Source organism: Ranitomeya variabilis, chromosome 2, assembly GCF_051348905.1.
Source record: "Ranitomeya variabilis isolate aRanVar5 chromosome 2, aRanVar5.hap1, whole genome shotgun sequence".
Classification (NCBI taxonomy): domain Eukaryota; kingdom Metazoa; phylum Chordata; class Amphibia; order Anura; family Dendrobatidae; genus Ranitomeya; species Ranitomeya variabilis.
The window spans coordinates 801,515,992-801,528,121 of NC_135233.1; positions in this window are offsets into that span (position 1 = coordinate 801,515,992).

The following is a 12,130-nucleotide window of genomic DNA, read 5'->3' on the forward strand; positions in this document are numbered from 1 at the left end:
TGAATGGAAAACCGCATTCAATACGCCCGAAGGTCATTTTGAGTACTTGGTGATGCCATTTGGGCTCTCTAATGCACCTTCAGTTTTTCAGTCCTTCATGCATGACATTTTCCGGAAGTATCTGGATAAATTTTTGATTGTTTATCTGGATGATATTCTGGTTTTTTCTGATGATTGGGACTCGCATGTGGAGCAGGTCAGGATGGTTTTTAAGATTTTGCGTGAAAATTCTTTGTTTGTTAAAGGCTCAAAGTGTCTCTTTGGTGTACAGAGGGTTCCCTTTTTGGGGTTCATTTTTTCCCCTTCTGCTGTGGAGATGGACCCAGTCAAGGTCCGAGCTATTCATGATTGGACTCAACCCTCGTCAGTTAAGAGTCTTCAGAAGTTCTTGGGTTTTGCTAACTTCTACCGTCGTTTTATCGCAAATTTTTCTAGCGTTGTTAAACCATTGACGGATATGACCAAGAAAGGCTCTGATGTAGCTAACTGGGCTCCTGCTGCCGTGGAGGCTTTCCAGGAGTTGAAACGCCGGTTTATTTTGGCGCCTGTTTTGTGCCAACCTGACACCTCACTTCCCTTTCAGGTGGAGGTGGATGCTTCGGAGATTGGGGCAGGGGCCGTTTTGTCGCAGAGAGGCCCTGGTTGCTCTACTATGAGACCTTGTGCCTTTTTCTCCAGGAAGTTTTCGCCGGCAGAGCGAAATTATGATGTGGGCAATCGGGAGTTGTTGGCCATGAAGTGGACATTTGAGGAGTGGCGTCATTGGCTCGAGGGTGCTAAGCATCGTGTGGTGGTCTTGACTGATCACAAAAATCTGATGTATCTCGAGTCTGCTAAACGCCTGAATCCTAGACAGGCCCGCTGGTCATTGTTTTTCTCCCGTTTTGACTTTGTGGTCTCGTATTTACCAGGTTCTAAGAATGTGAAGGCCGATGCTCTGTCTAGGAGCTTTGTGCCTGATGCTCCTGGAGTCGCTGAACCTGTGGGTATTCTTAAGGAAGGAGTTATCTTGTCAGCTATTTCTCCTGATCTGCGGCGTGTGTTGCAGAGATTTCAGGCTGGTAGGCCTGACTCTTGTCCATCTGACAGATTGTTTGTGCCTGCTAAATGGACCAGCAGAGTCATTTCCGAGGTTCATTCCTCAGTGTTGGCAGGGCATCCGGGAATTTTTGGCACCAGAGATCTGGTGGCCAGGTCCTTTTGGTGGCCTTCCTTGTCAAGGGATGTGCGGTCATTTGTGCAGTCCTGTGGAACTTGTGCTCGAGCTAAGCCTTGCTGTTCTCGTGCCAGCGGGTTGCTCTTGCCCTTGCCTGTCCCGAAGAGACCTTGGACACACATGTCTATGGATTTCATTTCTGATCTTCTGGTGTCTCAGGGCATGTCTGTCATCTGGGTGATATGTGATCGTTTCTCCAAGATGGTCCATTTGGTTCCTTTGCCTAAGCTGCCCTCCTCTTCTGATCTGGTTCCTGTGTTCTTCCAGAACGTGGTTCGTTTGCACGGCATTCCTGAGAATATTGTGTCGGACAGAGGATCCCAGTTTGTTTCCAGGTTCTGGCGATCCTTTTGTGGTAGGATGGGCATTGATTTGTCGTTTTCGTCCGCTTTTCATCCCCAGACTAACGGACAAACGGAGCGAACTAATCAGACTCTGGAGGCTTATTTGAGGTGTTTTGTCTCTTCTGATCAGGATGATTGGGTGACCTTCTTGCCGTTGGCTGAATTTGCCCTTAATAATCGGGCTAGTTCCGCCACCTTGGTTTCGCCATTTTTCTGCAACTCTGGTTTCCATCCTCGATTTTCCTCGGGACATGTGGAGCCTTCTGACTGTCCTGGGGTGGATTCTGTGGTGGATAGGTTGCAGCGGATCTGGAGTCAGGTGGTGGACAACTTGAAGTTGTCACAGGAGAAGGCTCAGCGTTTTGCCAACCGCCGCCGCGGTGTGGGTCCCCGACTTCGCGTTGGGGATTTGGTATGGCTGTCTTCTCGATTTGTTCCTATGAAGGTCTCCTCTCCCAAATTTAAGCCTCGCTTCATTGGTCCTTACAAGATATTGGAAATCCTTAATCCTGTATCCTTTCGCCTGGATCTTCCGGTGTCGTTTGCCATTCACAACGTATTTCATAGGTCCTTGTTGCGGCGGTACGTTGTGCCTGTGGTCCCTTCTGCGGAGCCTCCTGCTCCGGTGTTGGTTGAGGGCGAGTTGGAGTATGTGGTGGAGAAGATCTTAGATTCTCGTCTCTCCAGGCGGAGGCTTCAGTACCTGGTCAAGTGGAAGGGCTATGGTCAGGAGGATAATTCCTGGGTGGTCGCCTCTGATGTGCATGCGGCCGATTTAGTTCGTGCCTTTCACGCCGCTCATCCTGATCGCCCTGGTGGTCTTGGTGAGGGTTCGGTGACCCCTCACTAAGGGGGGGGTACTGTTGTGAATTTGCTTTTTGGCTCCCTCTAGTGGTTACTAGTGATTTGACTCTGGGTATGTCAGTCATCCCTTGTATGCTCACCTGGGCCGTTAGTTCAGGGGTGTTGCTATATAAGCTCCCTGGACCTTCAGTTCTATGCCTGGCAACGTTGTAATCAGAGCTAATCTGTTGTGCTCTTGTCTACTGATCCTGGTTCCTGCTAGATTAAGCTAAGTCTGCTTTCTTGCTTTTTGCTATTTGTTTTTGTTTGCATTTTTGTCCAGCTTGTACATTATCTGTATCCTAACCTTGCTGGAAGCTCTAGGGAGGCTGGAGTTCTCCCCCCGGGCCGTTAGACGGTTCGGGGGTTCTTGAATTTCCAGTGTGGATTTTTGATAGGGTTTTTGTTGACCATATAAGTTATCTTACTACATTCTGCTATTAGTAAGTGGGCCTCTCTTTGCTAAACCTAGTTCATCTCTGTGTTTGTCATTTCCTCTTACCTCACCGTTATTATTTGTGGGGGGCTTGTATCCAACTTTTGGGGTCTATTCTCTGGAGGCAAGAGAGGTCTTTGTTTTCCTCTTCTAGGGGTAGTTAGTCCTCCGGCTGGCGCGAGACATCTAGCGACCAACGTAGGCATGTTCCCCGGCTACTTCTAGTGTTGGCGTTAGGAGTAGATATATGGTCAACCCAGTTACCACTGCCCTATGAGCTGGATTTTTGTACTTCACAGACTTACTTGTTCCTCTGAGACCCTCGCCATTGGGGTCATAACACATAGGGTCACGCAGGTTAGATGAGTCCTCAAAAGGGATGGCAGTCTTTTTAGTGACCTTTGCTACTGGGACATAAATTTTAGGGATCTCTTCCCATAATTTTACTTCCTCAGGGTCAAATGGTAAGCGACCCATAAAGTCACGAGATAGCACCAGCCGACGTTCAGAATCCTTCCACTCCTCTAGTACCATGGCCTTAATATGTTCACTAATAGGAAAAACTGTATGTCTCCATGACATAAGTCCCCCGAACATCAGGTCCTGTCTGGACTTTGGCTTGGAAGTCTCCTCGGTCTGCATGGTACTTCTCACCACCTGGACAAGCTCATCCGTTCCCTCTGACTGGAAAAGATACTTTCAACGCTGGTCCTGGCTCCCTGAGGGGAGCTCCCCCTCTTCTTCTGAGTCTCTTAGATATGAACTGTCATAAGAACTATACTCCAGCTCTCTCTGGTCTCTCTCCCGCCTGGCTCGTTTGTGGCCTGGGATGGGGCTGGACGGATGTTGTGAGAGGCTGGACACAGAAGCCTGGACCTCCTCCCAGATTAGGGACCTCATTTCTGAAAGCAGCGATGATTGCTCATCTTTCATGACCTTTGATGTACAAGGTGCACAAAGAGTCTTGCCATGGGAGTCCGGGAGCTTTACATGGCATACAGGACATCTGTTAGACTTCGCCGAGAACTTGCTGGGTCTTTTAGCTGTGGTTGGGGGAGCAGCGGGGGGTTCCCTTATCCTAAACGAGATAAGATAGGGAGTAATAGGCTGGACCTGTGCTAAGATCTATCTGAGGTGATGGTGGACTGCACCAGGTGCACTTACCCCTCCATCCTCAAGCATGTCTCCTTCCATAGTTGTCTTCCGCAACTGCAGCCAGAAGCACCGCAGCACAACACAAGATGATATTTGCCAGAAGTGTCCACACTGCTATGCATTCCACCGCTGGAGTGCATGCACTTCCCCGCTTTCAAGACGTCACCGGAAGTGACGATACTGGAAGTGACGTTACCGGAAGTGATGCGGTCCCACCAAAACTCCGGAAGCCGTTCTGGCTCAGAAGATCTGCGTACCACACTGGATGTAGCATCACAAAAGACAGCGACCCTACGCTGTCTGCGAGGAGCCCTTCACTCCCGACCTCTGCACTGTGGCACCGTGTCCAGAGCCGAGAGCCTCCCACCGGGAGGAACAGCTCTATCCAGGAGCCTCATCCTGCTCCTGGCCTTTGGGGTAGAGGGACTCCCTCTCGGGAAGTTTTGACCCTGAGCCTCTTGACAGGGGGAAGGGTATTGGCAAGCCGCATGATCCCCTGAACCTGGTAAGCCTGCGCAGCTCTTCTTGTGCATTCCTCCATGCAGGGACAGGAAAAACACTGAGGAATTGGGGGTGGGACATGACCTTTAAACTCTCGTGTGTTTCCTGTCCCGGCAAGGAGGAGGAGGATGTCCTCCAGGGTGTTGTCAGGAGGGTCGACCTGGAAAATCATATTTTTTTCAAATAAATGATATATTGGCCCCAAATTTTTTATTTTCCCAAGGGTAACAGGACAAAGTGGACCCCAAAAATTGTTGTTCAATTTCTTCTGAGTACACTGATACCCCATATATGGGGGTAAACCACTGTTTGGGCGCATGGCAGAGCTCGGAAGGGAAGGAGCACCATTTTACTTTTTCAACGCAGAATTGGCAGGAATTGAGATTGGACGCCATGTCACGTTTGGAGAGCCCCTGATGTGCCTAAACAGTGGAAACCCCCCCAATTCTAACTCCAACCCTAACTTTAGCCCCAGCCCTAACCCTAACCCTAACTTTAGCCCCAACCCTAACTTTAGCCCCAACCCTAACATTAGCCCCAACCCTAACATTAGCCCCAACCCTAACCCTAACCCTAATGGGAAAATGGAAATAAATACATTTTTTTAATTTTATTATTTTTCCCTAAAAAATAACTAAAAGGGTGATAAAGGGGGTTTGATTTATTATTTATAGCGGGTTTTAATAGCGGGTTTTTGTCACACGCTAAGAGACGCTTTTTATTGCAAAAAATAGTTTTTTGCATCACCACATTTTGAGAGCTATAATTTATCAATATTTTGGCCCACAGAGTCATGTGAGGTCTTGTTTTTTGCGGGACAAGTTGACGTTTTCATTGGCATAATTTTCGGGCACGTGACTTTTTTGATCGCTTTTTATTCCGTTTTTTGGGAGGCGGAATGAACAAAAAACAGCAATTCCTGAATTTATTTTAGGGGGGGCGTTTATACCATTCCACGTTTGGTAAAATTGATAAAGCAACTTTATTCTTCGGGTTAGTACGATTATAGCGATACCTTATTTATATCTTTTTTTTATGTTTTGGCGCTTTTACACAATAAAAACTATTTTATATAAAAAATAATTATTTTTGCATCAGTTTATTCTGAGAGCTATAACTTTTTTATTTTTCTGCTGATGACGCTGTATGGCAGCTTTTTTTTGCGGGACAAGATGACATTTTCAGCTGTACCATGTTTATTTATATCTGTCTTTTTTATCACATTTTATTGCACTTTTTGTTCGGCAGTATGATGATAAAGCATTGTTTTTTCTCTCGTTTTTTTTTTTTTTTTTTGCTGTGTTCACTGAAGGGGTTAACTAGTGGGATAGTTTTATAGAGCGGGTCGTTATGGATGCGGCAATACCAAATATGTGTACTTTTATTGTTTGTTTTTTTATTTACATAAATAAAAGGGTTTATTGGAAAATATTTTATTTATTTATTTTTTTCTTTATTTGAGGATTTTTTTTTTTAAGCATTCTATTTTTTTTTACTTTCTAACATTGTCCCAGGGTGGGACATCACTATATTACATCTGATCGCTGATCTGACACTTTGCATAGCACTGTGTCAGATTAGCGATCTGTCAGGCAGTGCAGGAGGCTTTCCGGCACCTGTTCTCAGCAGGCGCCGGCAAGCCACCTCAGCGAAGGACCCGGAAGGAGCCCCGCGGCCATTTTGGATCTGGGGACTCCTTCCAGAATACCAGAACAACGCGATCGCATCGCGTTGTTCCAGTGGGAGAGCCCCTCTATGTCGCTGTCATTACTGACAGCAGCATCAGAGGGGTTAAATGCCCACGATCGCCGATCATGGGCATTGCTGTGGTGTGTCAGCTGTCACATACAGCTGACACCCGCACGCGATTGCCACAGCGCTCACTGTGAGACTGCGCAATCGTGCCACCGTACTAGCACTGCGGTTTGCGGGAACTCAGTTCCCGCAGAGCAGTGCTAGTACGGCGCATGTCAGGAAGGGGTTAACGTAACTTTATTCTTTCATGAGTTATTTACAAGTTTCCCTTTGTTTACAGTCATTGACATGTCGCAGAGGTTAACACGTGAGGAGCGGATAGAAATTGTGTTGACTAGGGTTGAGCGACTTTCATTTTTTTAAGATCGAGTCGGGTTTTGCGAAACCCGACTTTGTCCAAAGTCGAGTCGAGTGCAGTCGGCCGATTATCGCGAAAAGTCGGGGATCGACCGAAACATGAAACCCAATGCAAGTCAATGGGGAAGCATAGTCGGCAGTGAGTGGAGGCCAGGAAAACACCTACAGTGCCCATTTTAATGCCAAAAACATCCATTCTTGTTTCTGAAGCTTGTCAATCTTAATTAACTTTATAATAATAGTTGGGCATTGGAAATTGGGGGTCATTTGGCAAAAGTTGTGGGGGGGGTAGGGCTGGCTCAAGTTTTTCGTGGGCCCAGGAAACGCGGACTACGTCACGGCCGTGGAGAAGGGAGAGGTAAGTATTTCAACTTTGCAAGTGCTGTGATCCTGAGCAAGCAGGGGGGGCCCACTCGTTCGCATTGGCACTGGCACAGGGCCCCTCAAAGTACAGCGGTGTGTTTGCACGGCGGGGGCGCCTCCCACCGGCAGCGACACTTTTGCATACTCTGAGGGGCCCTGTGCCTGTGACGTCGCCAACGAGTATGCCCCCTACCTGTTAAAGAAACCTATACTTTCATCTGCACCTTCCTCTTTGTCCCTGTGTAAGGTGGTATAGTATGCGGGAAGGGGAACCTGACTTTCAGCAGGGTCAGATTGTGGCTGTGTAGCGTACAAGGGGAATGTAGTGGTCTGGGTCAAAGTACCACAAGACTCATGTAGCACCGGCTGGGCAATGGGCAGGATGAGGAGGAAACACTGATATAGGGCCAAATAATAAAGTGGGCTAAATGCAATTCAAAATTGGTAACAGGACTAACCAGGCAGCATTGCTTAGTTCAGTGGAGGACAACTGTAATGAGAGGCAGACACAGTTAGTAGGCCCAAATAATAAAGTGGGCAAAATAAAGTTCAAAATTGGTAACAGGAGTAAACAGGCGGCACTGCTTTGTTCAGTGGAGGAGAACACCTTTGAGCGGCAGACACCGTTAGTAGGCCTAACCCAACTAGTAGGCCCTATGCAGTTTAATATTACAAATGAAGGCCGAAAGCCTGAAGATTAAAGGTCAGGAAAATAACACAGGACAACACCAAGGTGCGGCACACACCGTTAGTAGGCCCCAACCACCAAATTTTTAAAAAACAGCACTTAATGAGAGCCAGAAGGTTGAAGCTCAGATTTATACAGTGGAGGACAACACCAGGGAGCGGCAGACACCGTTAGTAGGCCCTAACCACCAATTTTTTTTAAAAAAAGCACTTAATGAGAGCCAGAAGGTTGAAGCTCAGATTTATACAGTGGAGGACAACACCAGGGAGCGGCAGACACCGTTAGTAGGCCCCAACCACCAAATTTTTGAAAAACAGCACTTAATGAGAGCCAGAAGGTTGAAGCTCAGATTTATACAGTGGAGGACAACACCAGGGAGCGGCAGACACCGTTAGTAGGCCCTAACCACCAATTTTTTTTAAAAAAAGCACTTAATGAGAGCCAGAAGGTTGAAGCTCAGATTTATACAGTGGAGGACAACACCAGGGAGCGGCAGACACCGTTAGTATGCCCCAACCACCAAATTTTTTTTAAAAAGCACTTAATGAGAGCCAGAAGGTTGAAGCTCAGATTTATACAGTGGAGGACAATTTGAATTAGGGACTGCAGACAGACTTAGTAGGCTGTCCCCTGTGGATCATGCATCCACCACATTAACCCATTGCGCCGTAATGGACACGTAACCTTCCGTGGCCATGCCTACAGGTCCATGCGTCTGTTGTCAGGTGCACCTTTGTACTCACAGATTGCCAGAGTGCATGGACAATGCGGTCTTTTACATGCTGGTGGAGGGTTGGGATGGCTTTTCTTGCAAAAGAAGTGTCGACTGGTTAGCTTGTAGCGTGGTACAGCGTAGTCCATCATGGCTTTATTAATATTAAATAAAATATATAAATAGGCTCTATGAACTTTTAAATAGGTTCCAGGGGTACACGGGCAGCATTGGTGTGGTCAGCGGAGGACGATTGCAAGGAGGGACCGCAGACAGGCTTACTAGGCCTAAAATAAATAAAAATAGGCTCAAGGCACTTAGAGTTATCTCGCAGGGGTACACAGGCAGCATTGTTGTGGTCAGTGGAGGAGGATTGCAAGGAGGGACCGCAGACAGGCTTACTAGGCCTAAAATAACTAAAAATAGGCTCAAGGCACTTAGAGTTATCTCGCAGGGGTACACAGGCAGCATTGTTGTGGTCAGTGGAGGAGGATTGCAAGGAGGGACCGCAGACAGGCTTACTAGGCCTAAAATAAATAAAAATAGGCTCTATGCAGTTTTAAATAGGTTACATGGGTACACAGGCAGCATTGTTGTGGTTAGTGGAGGAGGATTGCAAGGAGGGACTGCAGACAGGCTTACTAGGCCTAAAATAACTAAAAATAGGCTCAAGGCACTTAGAGTTATCTCGCAGGGGTACACAGGCAGCATTGTTGTGGTCAGTGGAGGAGGATTGCAAGGAGGGACCGCAGACAGGCTTACTAGGCCTAAAATAACTAAAAATAGCCTCTATGCAGTTTTAAATAGGTTACATGGGTACACAGGCAGCATTGTTGTGGTCAGTGGAGGAGGATTGCAAGGAGGAACCGCAGACAGGCTTACTAGGCCTAAAATAACTAAAAATAGGCTCAAGGCACTTAGAGTTATCTCGCAGGGGTACACAGACAGCATTGTTGTGGTCAGTGGAGGAGGATTGCAAGGAGGGACCGCAGACAGGCTTACTAGGCCTAAAATAAATAAAAATAGGCTCTATGCAGTTTTAAATAGGTTACATGGGTACACAGGCAGCATTGTTGTGGTCAGTGGAGGAGGATTGCAAGGAGGGACTGCAGACAGGCTTACTAGGCCTAAAATAACTAAAAATAGGCTCAAGGCACTTAGAGTTATCTCGCAGGGGTACACAGGCAGCATTGTTGTGGTCAGTGGAGGAGGATTGCAAGGAGGGACCGCAGACAGGCTTACTAGGCCTAAAATAACTAAAAATAGCCTCTATGCAGTTTTAAATAGGTTACATGGGTACACAGGCAGCATTGTTGTGGTCAGTGGAGGAGGATTGCAAGGAGGAACCGCAGACAGGCTTACTAGGCCTAAAATAACTAAAAATAGGCTCAAGGCACTTAGAGTTATCTCGCAGGGGTACACAGACAGCATTGTTGTGGTCAGTGGAGGAGGATTGCAAGGAGGGACCGCAGACAGGCTTACTAGGCCTAAAATAAATAAAAATAGGCTCTATGCAGTTTTAAATAGGTTACATGGGTACACAGGCAGCATTGTTGTGGTCAGTGGAGGAGGATTGCAAGGAGGGACCGCAGACAGGCTTACTAGGCCTAAAATAACTAAAAATAGGCTCTATGCAGTTTTAAATAGGTTACATGGGTACACAGGCAGCATTGTTGTGGTCAGTGGAGGAGGATTGCAAGGAGGGACCGCAGACAGGCTTACTAGGCCTAAAATAAATAAAAATAGGCTCAAGGCACTTAGAGTTATCTCGCAGGGGTACACAGACAGCATTGGTGTGGTCAGCGGAGGACGATTGCAAGGAGTGTCTGACACAGTTAGTACTCACAAAAAATAAATAGATGTTAATGTCTCGCAAAAAAAAAAAAAAAGTGTGGCATACTTAGGTACAGGGGTGGGCTCATCTGCTGAGTTTCTGACATAGTAATTTGGCAGTAAGTATTTACTGGTGTCAATATAGGACACTGACCCAGACTACTTTAACTAGCATCATAGATGTCAACAAATTGGTATTGTCAGTGCCAGGCATTGAATGATGTCAGCGCATAGACTAAACATTGGTGGAGCTGTGAGAGATAATTTTGCACGTGGTAGAGCACAGTTTGAGCTGGGGGGGGTGAACTCTCTTGTGGACGGTGGTACCGTCCCAGGGCCCCTCATGTTACAACGGTGTGTCTGACATTGGGTGCGCGCCACCACCGCCAGAGACACTTTATTGTACTATGAGGGACCCAGTGGCAGTGCCGTCGACCAAAAGCGGGCACACCCACCTCTTCAGACAAACGGCACTCTAACGGGTGCTTGCACCAAGTGGCGAGACCACGGCCCCGTGGGGGGAGTTTTCCCATTGAGGGAGGTGTAAACATGTCGTATGCTGGACAAACAGCTGCTGCAAATTAAGAGATTGGAACACTCAGTAAGACCAGTCCACAAGCAAGACCTTTTTATAGGAAAGCTAGGTGTCAGCCGGGAAAGGTGGGGCAAAATAATTTGAAATTCAGGAGTGGTTCATTTTAATGAAGGTTAGATCATCCACATTTTGGGTAGCCAGACGAGTCCTTTTTTCGGTTAATATTGAACCAGCAGCACTGAATACTCTTTCTGATAGCACGCTAGCTGCTGGGCAAGCAAGCTCCTGCAATGCATATTCTGCCAATTCAGGCCAGGTGTCTAATTAGGATGCCCAGTAATCAAATGGGAATGACGGTTGAGAGAGAACATCGATAAGGGATGAAAAATAGTTAGTAACCATACTGGACAAATGTTGTCTCCTGTCACTTTGAATAGATGCTGCAGTACCTGTCCTGTCTGCGGTCATTGCGAAATCACTCCACAACCTGGTCAGAAAACCCCTCTGTCCAACGCCACTTCTGATTTGTGCACCTCTAACACCTCTGCCCTGTAGCCCCCTGCAGCTCGTGTGAGAACCATCACCGGCGCTGTGTGCTGGGAATGCCTGAATCAAACGGTCTACAAGAGTTGCTTGTTTGGTTGCAAATATTTGTTCGAGGTTCTCATGTGGCATAATATTTTGCAATTTGCCTTTATAGCAAGGGTCAAGGATGCAGGCCAACCAGTAATCGTCATCGGTCATCATTTTAATAATGCGTGGGTCCCTTTTGAGGATACGTAAGGCATAATCAGCCATGTGGGCCAAAGTTCCAGTTGTCAAATCTGCAGTTGTGCTGGTTTGAGGGGCAGTTACAGGCAAATCTACGTCACTTGTCTCCCTTAAAAAAACAGAACCCGGCCTTGCAACGCCACTAATTTCTGTTGGCCCAGGAGAAGCTTCCTCATTAAAAAAAGTACTCATCCCCATCATCCTCCTCGTCCTCCTCATCCTCTTCGCCCGCTACCGCGTCCTCTACACGGCCCTGACCAGACAATGGCTGACTGTCATCAAGGCTTTCCTCTTCCTCGGCTGCAGACGCCTGCTCCTTTATGTGCGTCAAACTTTGCATCAGCAGATGCATTAGGGGGATGCTCATGCTTATTACGGCGTTGTCTGCACTAACCAGCCGTGTGCATTCCTCAAAACACTGAAGGACTTGACACAGGTCTTGTAGCTTCGACCACTGCACACCTGACAACTCCATGTCTGCCATCCAACTGCCTGCCCGTGTATCCTCCCACAAATACATAACAGCACGCCTCTGTTCGCACAGTTTCTGAAGCATGTGCAGTGTGGAGTTCCACCTTGTTGTAACGTCGATGATTAGGCGATGCTGGGGAAGGTTCAAAG